We start from the raw sequence: 11,463 nt of genomic DNA, 5'->3' as shown, positions 1-11,463 counted from the left end.
AGCTCGCTTTTTTGTTTGTTTGCTTTTGCTCTGTTGGATGGCTGGTGTGTTTGAACTGTCACCTTTTTGCTTAGCAGCTGAGCAATTCTGAGGGCTTCTCCCCAATCCAGGAGGGAAAGACTGTACCTCTAACCACCCAGAACCAAAAACCTCACTGCCACTGATTTGATGTTGACTCAACAGTTGTAGGATTGTGGGACACAGAACTGCCCTTGTGAGGTTCTGAAATGAACTCGTTTTGAAACGAACTCGTTTATAGGACTAGGAAGCTTCATCCTTTTCCCCACATAGAAGTCAAAAGCTGAGTCGGTGCTGCCTCCGAAGATGCCTGCAGCCCCTTGGGCCTGCAGTGCCGCCGGAAGGCTCAGGATCCTGCTGAAGGGCTTGGAGGGGGTCAGGCCCATTTTCCCACCCTGGAGACTGAGGCCTGGCTCTGAGCAGTGCCTGGCGCGTGGGGAGCTGCCTTTCTTTCCAGCCTTCCCCTCAGCTGGAAGCTTCCCCAGAGAGTGAAGCTGAGCCTCCTCCATCCGACTGGAACCTGGTGACTTGGTTTCTCCTGTCCTCCCTCTCTCCACTGCCCTCTCTCAGCAGAGGGAGTCCCTAGAGTAGACTAAAGGACAGTGCTGAGGCCAGCAGCCCTTTATCACCAACACAAGCTAGTGGTTAGGGACACGGACTTTAGGGACCAAAGTACCCAGGTTCAAACCTCAGCTCTTCTCACTAGCTGTGTGCCTTTGGGCAGGCCACACAACCTCTCTGAGCCTGTATGAAGATAGCAAGGGTTTGTAGGCTCCGAGGATTAAATGAGCTAGTGATATAAAACCATTAGAACTAATACTTACCTGGCAGGGGAGATACCATGATCACGAAGGTGGTTTTCCCAGGGCGAGGCTTATCCATTGCACTCCGGATGTGCTGACCCCTGCGATTTCCCCAAATGTGGGAAACTCGACTGCATAATTTGTGGTAGTGGGGGACTGCGTTCGCGCTTCTTAAAAAAAACACAAAACCATTAGAACAGCATAGAAAGCTCTCTCTCTCTCTCCACCCTTATCCATCCTTCTAAACTCACTGCCATCAAGACTCAGTGACCCTATAGGACAGGACAGAATTGTTCCTATAGGTTTCCAAGACTAACTCTTCTTTTCCTTAAGTTTTATTGGTACATAATTTACATAGCATACACATCAGTAGTTCAATCGTTCAATTATACCAAGGAGAATTGTATAATCATTACCATATCAATTTTAGAACAAGCCCTCTCCCCCAAGGCTGTAACTCCTTATGGGAATAGAAAGCTTCATCTTTCTCCCAAGGAGCAGCTGCTGGTTTTGAACTGCTGACCTTGTTAGTGCAAAATGTAACCCAACCCTGCTTGGATTCTGTGGGATAAATTAGCTCAGAGTCCTAGAGCCCAGCAAATGGTACAATAGAGGGACCTCTCCCCACTGTCCCCACTAGCCACACACCCCCTTTCTGTTACCCAGCTTTCTTCCAACCCTATCCACCCTGGGCCCTAGGCCCTCCACCTCTTCACTTCCTTTCTCGCCCCCCACCCCAAATGTCTGTCTCTTATGCCTCTCAGTAGTGTGTCTCCGTGTCTCTCCCTGATGCCGCTCCTCATGGTCTCTAGGTGTCTCTGTTTGCGTCTCTTTAATGCTGTCACCTGAGGGCTCAGGAGCGCCCGGCCCCAAGCCAGGCCATTTCCAATGGCCTCGTGCACGTGGACGCTGGACAAAGAGTAAGAAAGCCTGGGAGCAATGGATGCGTTGGAATGAGGGGGCTGGCTGAGAGCATCACTACCCCAGGGACAGCCAGAAGAACAGACAAACCTGTCTCGGAAGAGGTACAGCCGGAACGCTCTGGCGAGCCTGTAGCACGCTTACTTGGGCCATGCCACCAAGAGAGGCCCGTCCTTGGAGAAGGACATTGTGCTTGGTCAAGTGGAGGGTCAGTGAAAAAGAGGAAGGCCCTCGAGATGGAGGGACACGGTGGCTGCAACCATGACTTCCAACAGGAGTGGCTGAGAGGAGGGGGCAGGACCAGGCAGTGTTTCGTTCTGTCTTAGATACTGTGCGTCAGTACCAACCCAAGACTGAAGGATATAAGCTGTCTCTCCCTGATGTCTCTCAGTACTGTCTCTCACTCTGAATCTCTGACTCACTGTCTTGTCTCTGTTGTTCTCCCCACAGTGTTCTCTCTAGTTCTCCTCCCCTCCCCTCCCCTCAGCACCTCCTCGCTCTCCCCTTTCCCTCCTGAAACAATAATAAAAAAAAATCAATTAAAAACCTCCCAAAAGATCAACATATAACTCCCTCCCAGGGGGATGAACAACAGAAAAGTGGGTAAAGGGAGAGAGAGGACGATGTAAGATATGGAAATAATAATCTATAACTTATCAAGGGTTCATGAAGGAGGGTGGGCGGGAGAGGGAGGGGAGAAAATGAGCTGATACCAAGGGCTCAAGTGGCAAGAGAATGCTTTGAAAGTGATGGCAGCATGTGTGCCAATGTGCTTGACACAGTGGATGTATGGATTGTGATAAAAGATGTAAAAGCCCCCAATAAAAGTATTTAAACCCCATAAAACCCACATCTGGAGCCACGGAGGCAGGAAGAACCTCTGAAATGATTGCCCTGAGATCATCTTCAATCTTTACACCAAAATTTCCTCCAAACTCACTGCCATCAAGTCCCTTCCGACTCATACTAGACCTGTAGGACAGAGTAGAATGGGCCCTTTGGGTTGCCAAGGCTGTGAATCCTTATGGGAGCAGACAGCCTCATCTTTCTCCCTCAGAGTGGCTGGTGGTTTGGAACGACTGACCTTGTGGTTCACAGCCCAAGGCAACAACCCCACTCAGACAGCAAAGCTCCTTTTATCCCCCAAAGTTGTCTTCAAAGCACACACTTATTCAGCTGAAGCTGTTAAGAATGTCTGCCTTGAGCACTGGGCTCTTAAAAGCCACTAAGTCTATGGGATCAGCTTGACCACGGCAACTCGAAAGGTTAGATAGGAACCCGAGGGGGACGAGCAACTCAGAAAATGAGAGTGAGCGTGGTGTACAGCTCATAGATCATCACTGTCCCTGAATTGTACATAAATATAAAGAAACTCGAATGGGTACATACTCTGCTGTGTATAGAATGAACAATGACAGCGTAAACTATTAAACAAAATCAAGCCTCTCCAGCCCTCTGCCCAGCTTTCCACATCCCAGTCCAATGGAACCTTAAAAAATCAAACCCACTCCCCAATCCCAACTATGTGGACAGCCCCCCACTCCCTGCAGAAGAATTCACTTCAGAGGACAGCACTGAAGCTACAACACAGGGAGAGGGACATGTCTGATCAGAGCACACAGGAGCAAATGAAGGGGGAGGAAGAGAGAGTGGAGCACATCCTGGCTCACCAAGCCCTGAGGATGACATTCCTGCTCAGAGCAGCCAATGCACGGAGAGGACAATAGGGCCCCACTATGAGACAAGACATCCCTCACTGATCCATAGTGCTACAGGGGACAACACTGGAGACACAGCGCAGGAATTGTGCCTGATCTGACCCCAACACACTGAGGTGAAACACTAAGGGCGTGCAACAGAACATCAAGGGGAACAGAGCAATGAAGTCCCCAGGGAATATCAAAAATAGTCTTTGGGGCTAGGACCGGCACCCCATCAGACTTCACCGGAAAACACTCCTAAAGGCCAACAAACAGACCTTGAACTATTTGCAAGCTTTTCTTTTTTGTTGGTTTTGTTGTTCTTTTTTTGTTGTTGTTGCTTTGTTTTGCTCTGTCTTGTTTTTTTTGTGTGTGTATATTATTATCTCCGCAGGTGTATCTAGGTAAGATAGGCGGGGGGGGGGGGAATCTGGAGGAGTAAACAATGGGACCAACGATTCCAGGGGGACATGGGAGAGGAGGAGGTGGAGAAAAGGAAATGGGTGTTAACAAAATCCAGGGACAAGAGAACAACAAGTGATCTAAAATAGATGGCGAGGAGGGTCTAGGAGGCCTAGTAGGGCTTGATCAAGGGCAATGTAACTGAGAGGAATTCCTGAAACCCAAATGAAGGTTGAACATGATAGTGGGATAAGAGGAAAGTAAAAGGAAATAGAGGAAAGAACTATGATAGGGAACTAGGTCTATGTACATATGTTAAGTATCAAGGTAGCAGACAGACATTGGGCCTCTACTCAAGTACTCCCTCAATGCAAGAACACTTTGTTCTAATAACCTGGCATCCTGTGATGCTCACCTTCCCAACACAATCGCTGAAGACAAAAACTGGGTGCCTAGCAAATGTGGCTTAGAAAGCTGATGGTGCCTGGCTATCAAAAGGTATTGTCAGGCAGAAGCAGGAGTTAGCAGGGCAGGCAAGGGAAGAGATACCCAGAGCTGGTGACAACACTTCAAGGACACTGTGAGAGGCTAGGCCTCCCCTTCCCTTTCGGTGGCCTTCCAGGCCAGCTGCAGAAGGCTGACCATTACAGTTAACTTAGAACATTGTTGCTTAGCCCGGGATTTGCAGACAACAAAGTTGCAGTGGACAATTCCCAACTACTCTCTTCTTGAGACAAGGGCTATAAAACTCTCCCCCCTCTTGCCCAGATGACACGTCTTCTCTGGCCCCAATTTAGGGACCCGCAAACCTCCCCCTGGGCGCTCTGAAGTAAACCTTTGGAACTGTTTTCTGCCTTTCCTTCTTTCTGTCGTTCCGTTGCCAAATCCACCTTACAGATATGGCGTCTGGGGTCTTAAAGGCTTGAAGACAAACACGTGGCCATCTAGCTGAGAAGCAACGAAGCCCACGTGGAAGAAGCACACCAGCCTGTGTGATCACGAGGTGTCGATGGGATCAGGTATCACGCATCTAAGACCCAGAACAAAATAATACCCAATGTGAATGAGGGGTAGAGACCCAAAGCCCATCTGTAGGCAACTGGATACTTCCTTACAGAAAGGTCACAGGGAGGAGATGAGCCAGTCAGGGTGCAGTGTAGCACCAGTGAGACATTCAACTTTCCTCTAGTTCTTTAATGCTTCCTCCCCTCCACTGTCATGATCCCAATTCTACCTTACAAATTCAGCTAGACCAGGGGATGTATACTGGTACAGATAGGAACTAGAAACACAGGGAATCCAGGGCAGATGATCCCTTCAGGACCAGTGGTGAGAGCAGCAATACCAGGAGGGTGGAGAGAAGGTGGGGAAAGAAGTGGGGAACTGATCACAGTGATCTCTATATAACCCCCTCCCAGGGGGACGGACAACAGAAAAATGGGTGAAGGGAGATATTGGTCAGTGTAAGATGTGAAAAAACAAAATAAATTATCAAGGGTTTCTGAGGGAGTGGGGAGGGGGGAAAATGAGAAGCTGGTCCCAAGGGCTCAAGTAGAAAGAAAATGTTTTGAAAATGATGAGGCCAACAAATGTACAAATGTGTTTGACACAATGGGTGGGTGGATGGCTTGTGATAAGAGTTGTATGAGCCCCCAATAAAATGATTTTTAAAAACAACTTCTGGAAAGGGAGTGGATGCAAAAGAATGTTTTGAAATTGATTGTGGGAGCAATTGTACAATACTGTTGGGTGTGGTCATAAACTATGGAATGACATATTTGTACTAACTCCCAATCAAATGGTTTTGAAAACAAAAAACATCAAGCCCACTGCCCTTGGGCTCATTGCAGCTCACAGCTGCCCCACAGAAGGGAACAGAACTGGCCTGTGGGGTCTCTGAGACTAAGCCTCTATAGCAGCAGCCTCATCTTTCTCCGGTGGAGTGGCTGCTGGGTTTGAACCACTGACCTTGTGGTCAACAGACCGATGTTTAAACCCACTGTGCCACCAGAGTTCCTTTGGGGGGAACTTGAGATGAATTCTCTCTCCTTTGTGTTCTGGCATCTCAGAAGATTCCAGATATCCCCGGTGATGACGCTTCTCGCCTCAGTCTTCCGACCTGGAAAATGGGTGACCAGTAGCCTTTGGTTCTTGCTGGGCTTGTGAAGGTCAAATGTGAAACCTGTGCCAGGCCCTTGGCTGCGGGCTTGGAACAGAGCCCTGCTGATGGTAGTGACCTACCTTCAGGACCACGTTGGCCCGGCCCTGTGCTGGGTGGCGGCGGGGACACAACGGCGATGGCTCTAGCCTGTGCCCAGACAGTGACATCTCAGAGTGGTTCAGAGCCGGGGGTGGGGGGACTCCTGATCAGCTTGGAGATCAGGGAGGGCTTCCTGGAGGAGGTTCCCCAGTCACCCTGCTCAGAGGTGACTCGTTTCTGTAAGTCAGGCAGCCTGACTCAGGGAAGGAAATGTACGAAGGGACTTGGTGACAAGGTACTGGTGGACTCGATGAGGCTGGGTTATCGAGAGACCCCCAAACCAGCGGTGGAACAAAACTAGAAAGAGCTTGACATCAGGAAGTAATCTTAAGAAGGCACAACCAAGTCAAGCCTGCGGGTCCCTGGCTAGCCACAGCCCAATTCAGACTCAAGTAGCTGCAGGCCGGTGATGCCCAAAGGGGAAGCAGGATGCAGGAAGATCACAGGTGGGTGCAGACCTGTGGATTCAAGGTCAGTGGAAACCTGGAAGGCCTCTGGCAGCTCTCAGGGTAGGATGGCCTACACGGGGCCACCTCTGGAGGCAGGCCTGGAGTCCCAGAAAGCAGGAAAGAGAAGGGGTAGAGAGAGAGAGAGAGGAGGGGCCCCCAATGTCTCTCATAAAAAAGCCAAGCCTTCCAGGAGGCATCTTCAGGCTGTGACTTGATTGACAGGATGAACTCCATGCCTACACATACAACCTAATGGCTACAGTACTTGTATTAGTCCGGGTTGACTAGAGAAACAAATCCAGAGACACTCATCTGTGTGTGTTAGTCCGGGTAGACTAGAGAAACAAATTCACCGAGACACTCATATGTGTATAGGAAAGAGCTTTATATACAAGAGCAATTGTATATTGAGAAGACGTCCAGCCCAGTCCAGATCAAGTCCATAAGTCCAATATTAGCTCACATGTCTTACACCAATATATAAATTCCTCCTCAGACTCATGTAACACATGCAATAATGCTGAATGCAGGAAGATCACAGGCTGGTGGGTGGAAAGTCCTGTGGATCCCATGACAGTGGATGCACCTTCTGGGCTCTGGCTGCCACCATGTGGCTCATCAGCAGGAAGACCAAGGCAGAGGGAGAGCGTGGCTCACCTCCAGGGGGCAAAGAGGAAGTTTCTAGAATCCTCATGAGAAAGCCACACCCACACAGAGGCATCATTGGCTCTGGCGTGACTGACAGGCGAGGCTCCACCCCTTCACTCATCACACCATCATACTGACACAATATTATGTAACCACAACAGTATTCAAGCAACCAACCCTCCTCAAACACTAAACTTGCTCCTCTCAAATCAATTCTGACTCATACTGACCCTATGGGACAGGGGAGAACTGGCCCTGTGGTTTCCAAGACTGTAACTCTCTAGGGGAGTAGAAAACCTCATCTTTCCCTGGAGGAGCAGCTGGTGGTTTTGAACTGATGACCTTGTGATTAGCAGCCCAACACGTAAGCACTATTGACATTCAGGAACAGGAAACTCCAAATACAGTTCTATAGGCAGGACAACCTCTCATCATCATGTGTATGAACAGGCCTCTCCCTGGCCCTCAGCCACCTGACCCCCTGGCATCGTGGTCTCTTCCCTGGTCAGGAAGGTGCTACAAAGCTCTTTAACTCTGCCAAGAAGTGCCCATAAGCACCCCCTCCACCAGCAGGCCTCCTGCCCAAAGGCACACAGCTCTCTCATTGTGAGCCGGGAAGCCAATTGTGCTCCCTCCTGGTCGGCTGCCCCTGCTACTGTCTCTTCTCCTTATCTCTCAACATCTCTGGTATTAAAATTCTCTGTACCTGGTCTAGCAGGGTTATCAGTCCAAAGACTCTGGGATCCACAGGATGGATACTCTCCACTCCCCTTCTCTCCTTTGGGACCGTCAGATCTCTACTTCCCAACTCTGGGATGGCTCATTTTATGCCTGCTGGGAGGGCACCATGGACCAATCCCCTTGTGAGACTTCCATACACCTTATTTACATGGCCCCAGAGGGACAAGGGTGCCATGCCACTTAATTTGCATTATTAGGAAACTGTCCAATCCCCTTGGTGGGTCACAAGGAACCTTATTTGCCTCATCCTGCCCATTTGGTGGGAGTTAGCAGACTATGGTGAGAAAGGTCTTGTAAAAGTCATCCATTGCACTGCAACTGAACTCGGGGAAAGTATAAGTTAGGCTCCTTCAAAACAAAACAAAACAAAATAAAACCCAACTCACTGCCATCGAGTCAATGCTGACCCACAGCGACTCTATAGGAGTCGAATTGCCCCTGTGAGTTTCCAAGTCTGTAAATGTTTATGGGAGCAGAAAGCGCCGGCTTACTTCTGTGGAGCTGCTGGTGGTTTCAAACTGCCCAGCTTGTGACCACAGCCTAACTCACCGCTGCGCCCCCAGAGGCTGGCTCCTTTCCTTACACTCATGGCGATGGTTTATTACGGGAGAGGCTACCCATCTGTTAAATGGGGTAGGAACAGTGGTCAGATCTCATCTAACGCGGTGAGGATAATGCAGAGGAAAATTAGCCCCAAAGTGATCCCTGAGGGGCAAAGGTCAAACAGACCTCCACTCCCCAACCTCTGAGCTGGTTCTGACATCCGCTGTCCCTCCGTGGCACTGCCTACTTTTCTGCTGGAGAGAAGAGCCGTTATCATGGTCACACAGAATCCACAGCTCATACTTACAATGAAGTGATTCATTAAGGAAGTGACAAAGTATAACTTAGGACCAAGCTCAGGAGGCATGCACCCAAAGCCTCCTTTCTTGCACCCCGGACAGAGCTCTCGACTCCTCTGGGCTGTGCAAGGCTCCTCTCTGACCCCTGAGGACAGGTCCTCTGTGTCCTCCTGTCCGTCATCACTGGCTGTGTTCCTGGGTCCTTTCTGGGTCTGTTGCATCTAGCTCTGCCATTGGATCCCTTCTGGACCTCTCACTGTCTTCAGTGCTAGAACCCTTGGCTTATGTGGCAGTACTTTTAGGAGGGTTCCTGCTCTCTCTCTCTCTCTCTCTCTCTCTCTCTCTCTCTTCTCTCTCTCTCTCTCTCTCCCTCTCTCTCTGCCTTTTCTCCCTTCTGTCCTCCTCTCCTCACTTCTTTCTGTCTCAACCCTTCCCTTCCCACCTGCGTGAGGCTGACTGCATAGACTCATAATAAGCACAGGCTCCCCCAAAACCAACTGCTCGCACTGGTTCTGACTCATAGCAACCAGATAGATCAATGCCTTGCCAATTTCAAAGCATGGCCCCGCCCAGGGGGTGGGGAACCACCACCCGGACCAATCCCCTCTCTCCTAGGTCATACAAGTCATCGCCTTGGAAGAGTGGGCTACAGCCACTTCATTTGCATAGTCACAGTCACCTCATTTACATAACAGAGGGACCCATCCCTGAAAAGGTGCCTATCAGGCACAGGGCAGGCAGCAACCTAGGGTCGGATAAAAAGTATCCAAACCTCATGTTGTTTACAGCTTTATTCCGGAAATGTCAAGCCAAGCCAGGACAAAAATAACAAAATCCTTTGGGGGCGGAAAACTAGGGCAAAGTGCTCCTCATGACTGAGGGGAAAAATCCTCCCAAGCTTTTTATTTTACTTTATTTTTTAATTCTCTTAAGAACCAAGTTGGCAACCCCATCCCAGGGGGACAGGTAACAGAAAAGTGGGTGAAGGGAGACACTGGTCAGTATAAGAGGTGAAAAAATAATCATGATTTATAAGTTATCAAGGGTTCGTGAGGGAGGGAGGGGGAATAAAGCAGGAGCTGATCCAAAGGGCTCAAGTAGAAAGCAAATATTTTGAGAATGATGATGGCAACAAATGTACAAATGTGCTTGACGCAATGGATGGATGGATGGATGGATGGATTGTGATAAGTCTTGTATGAGCCCCAGTAAAATGATTAAAAAAAAACCCAAGGTAGCAGAAAGGAGTTGATTTCATCAAAGTAGCTAGAGGGAGAGACCGGGAGGGGAGGGTTGTCAACAGGAAGCTTGGCTGTCCTCAGGACTCACTGTCCTCCAGACTCTAAGCGGAGATGTTGGTAGAACTTGCTCTCTCTCTCTGCTCTGCACGCTTCCTGATCATGGGACACAATCCAGGGGGTGGCTGCAACCTGACCTTCGAGTTGGACATGTGCTTGCCCGCCTCAAGTATTGCCAACCAAGGAAGATCCCGTTGGGGGATGCGAAAGGGTTTCTCTCCAGGCTGTCTCCCCCAAATATATGCCAAACCTAAGACAATGCTTGCTAAACATGGTAAAGGACTGTACACTTGGAGGTCAAAGCAAGCCACCTAGAGGTTATTCTCCCTAAGGGTTATCAGCCATCTAGAGCAATAAGACTATATAGTCTATCCCACCCTAAGTAGGGCCCATTCCCTGCTGATAAGGATGGTGGATTGTTTTCCTGAAGGAGAGCCCAGAGACAAGATTGAGCCCACTCAAGGATGATCAAGGTTAGGCTGCCATCTTGAATCTAGGATCCACCCATCTTGTCACATGTGTACCCCTAATCCCTCCTCTTCCTATTATGCGTACACCCCTTGATCGCCCCCCCTCCCGTTTCTGTATTATCTATGGTACAACCCCTTCCTGTGATGTAGGTGGTTAACTGTCATCAGAGGGCCTTGCCTGCTGCTAAGTATATATAGACCTTGGTCAGAAATAAAGATGTTCTCTCCTCCTCCTGCTCTGCATGGACCAGGCTGCTGAGATCATGGCCATTCTACAGCCTGGTCCATGCAGAGAGCAGGAGGACAATAAAATCAACTTCATGATAGGATCTGTGTGAGCAGCCAAGCTCTTGTGAGTGCAGGGTGGCGTGCAACGCACTTTACTTAGGTCACAGCCCTGATGGGATGGGAAGGGGGCTTCCACGGGGGTGTGGCCTACTTCCTATAGAAATAGGCACTGTGGAAAGCTTGCTTGCTTTTGCTGGTTCTAAATCTTGAACTTGGCTCCTTGACCTGTGGTTCTTTGGACCTGAGTCTATGGCCTGCCGTACTGCCTGCCCATCCCAGGAGCCATCAGAAGCCTTCTATCTGACCTGTATATCTTAGATTCATTCACCTCTCTAGTCACAAGTCTGACTTGCTGACTTTAGATTCATCCACGTCTACTGTCTGTGATGTTCCGGTCAATGCTGGATTCATCAGCCCTGGAAGCTACGCCAGCCAGGAGACGCCTTCAGCTTAACATCTGATGGCTGGATTTGAAAATGGACTGGAACTACTTGTTTCTACACCTTTGTGAGCCATTTTACTGACATAAATCTATCTATCTATCATCTATCTAATCTATTAGTTCTGGTGGTGTTTGAAATCACCAGAAGCCCTGGGGGAGAAAGATGGGGCTTTCTACTCCT

General features: G+C 49.4%; 1 non-coding gene across 1 annotated transcript; it reads left to right on the top strand.

Annotated features, from left to right (window-relative positions):
* Window positions 1-834: 834 nt before the first annotated feature.
* LOC142432826 (U1 spliceosomal RNA) lies at window positions 835-996 on the top strand. The gene has a single exon (XR_012780931.1). It is a non-coding gene; the product is annotated as a U1 spliceosomal RNA (small nuclear RNA).
* The last annotated feature ends 10,467 nt before the right edge of the window (window positions 997-11,463 follow it).

Source organism: Tenrec ecaudatus, chromosome 18, assembly GCF_050624435.1.
Source record: "Tenrec ecaudatus isolate mTenEca1 chromosome 18, mTenEca1.hap1, whole genome shotgun sequence".
Classification (NCBI taxonomy): Eukaryota; Metazoa; Chordata; class Mammalia; order Afrosoricida; family Tenrecidae; genus Tenrec; species Tenrec ecaudatus.
Note: the sequence above shows the minus strand (reverse complement) of the source record. Positions and strands in the feature narration are given on the sequence as shown.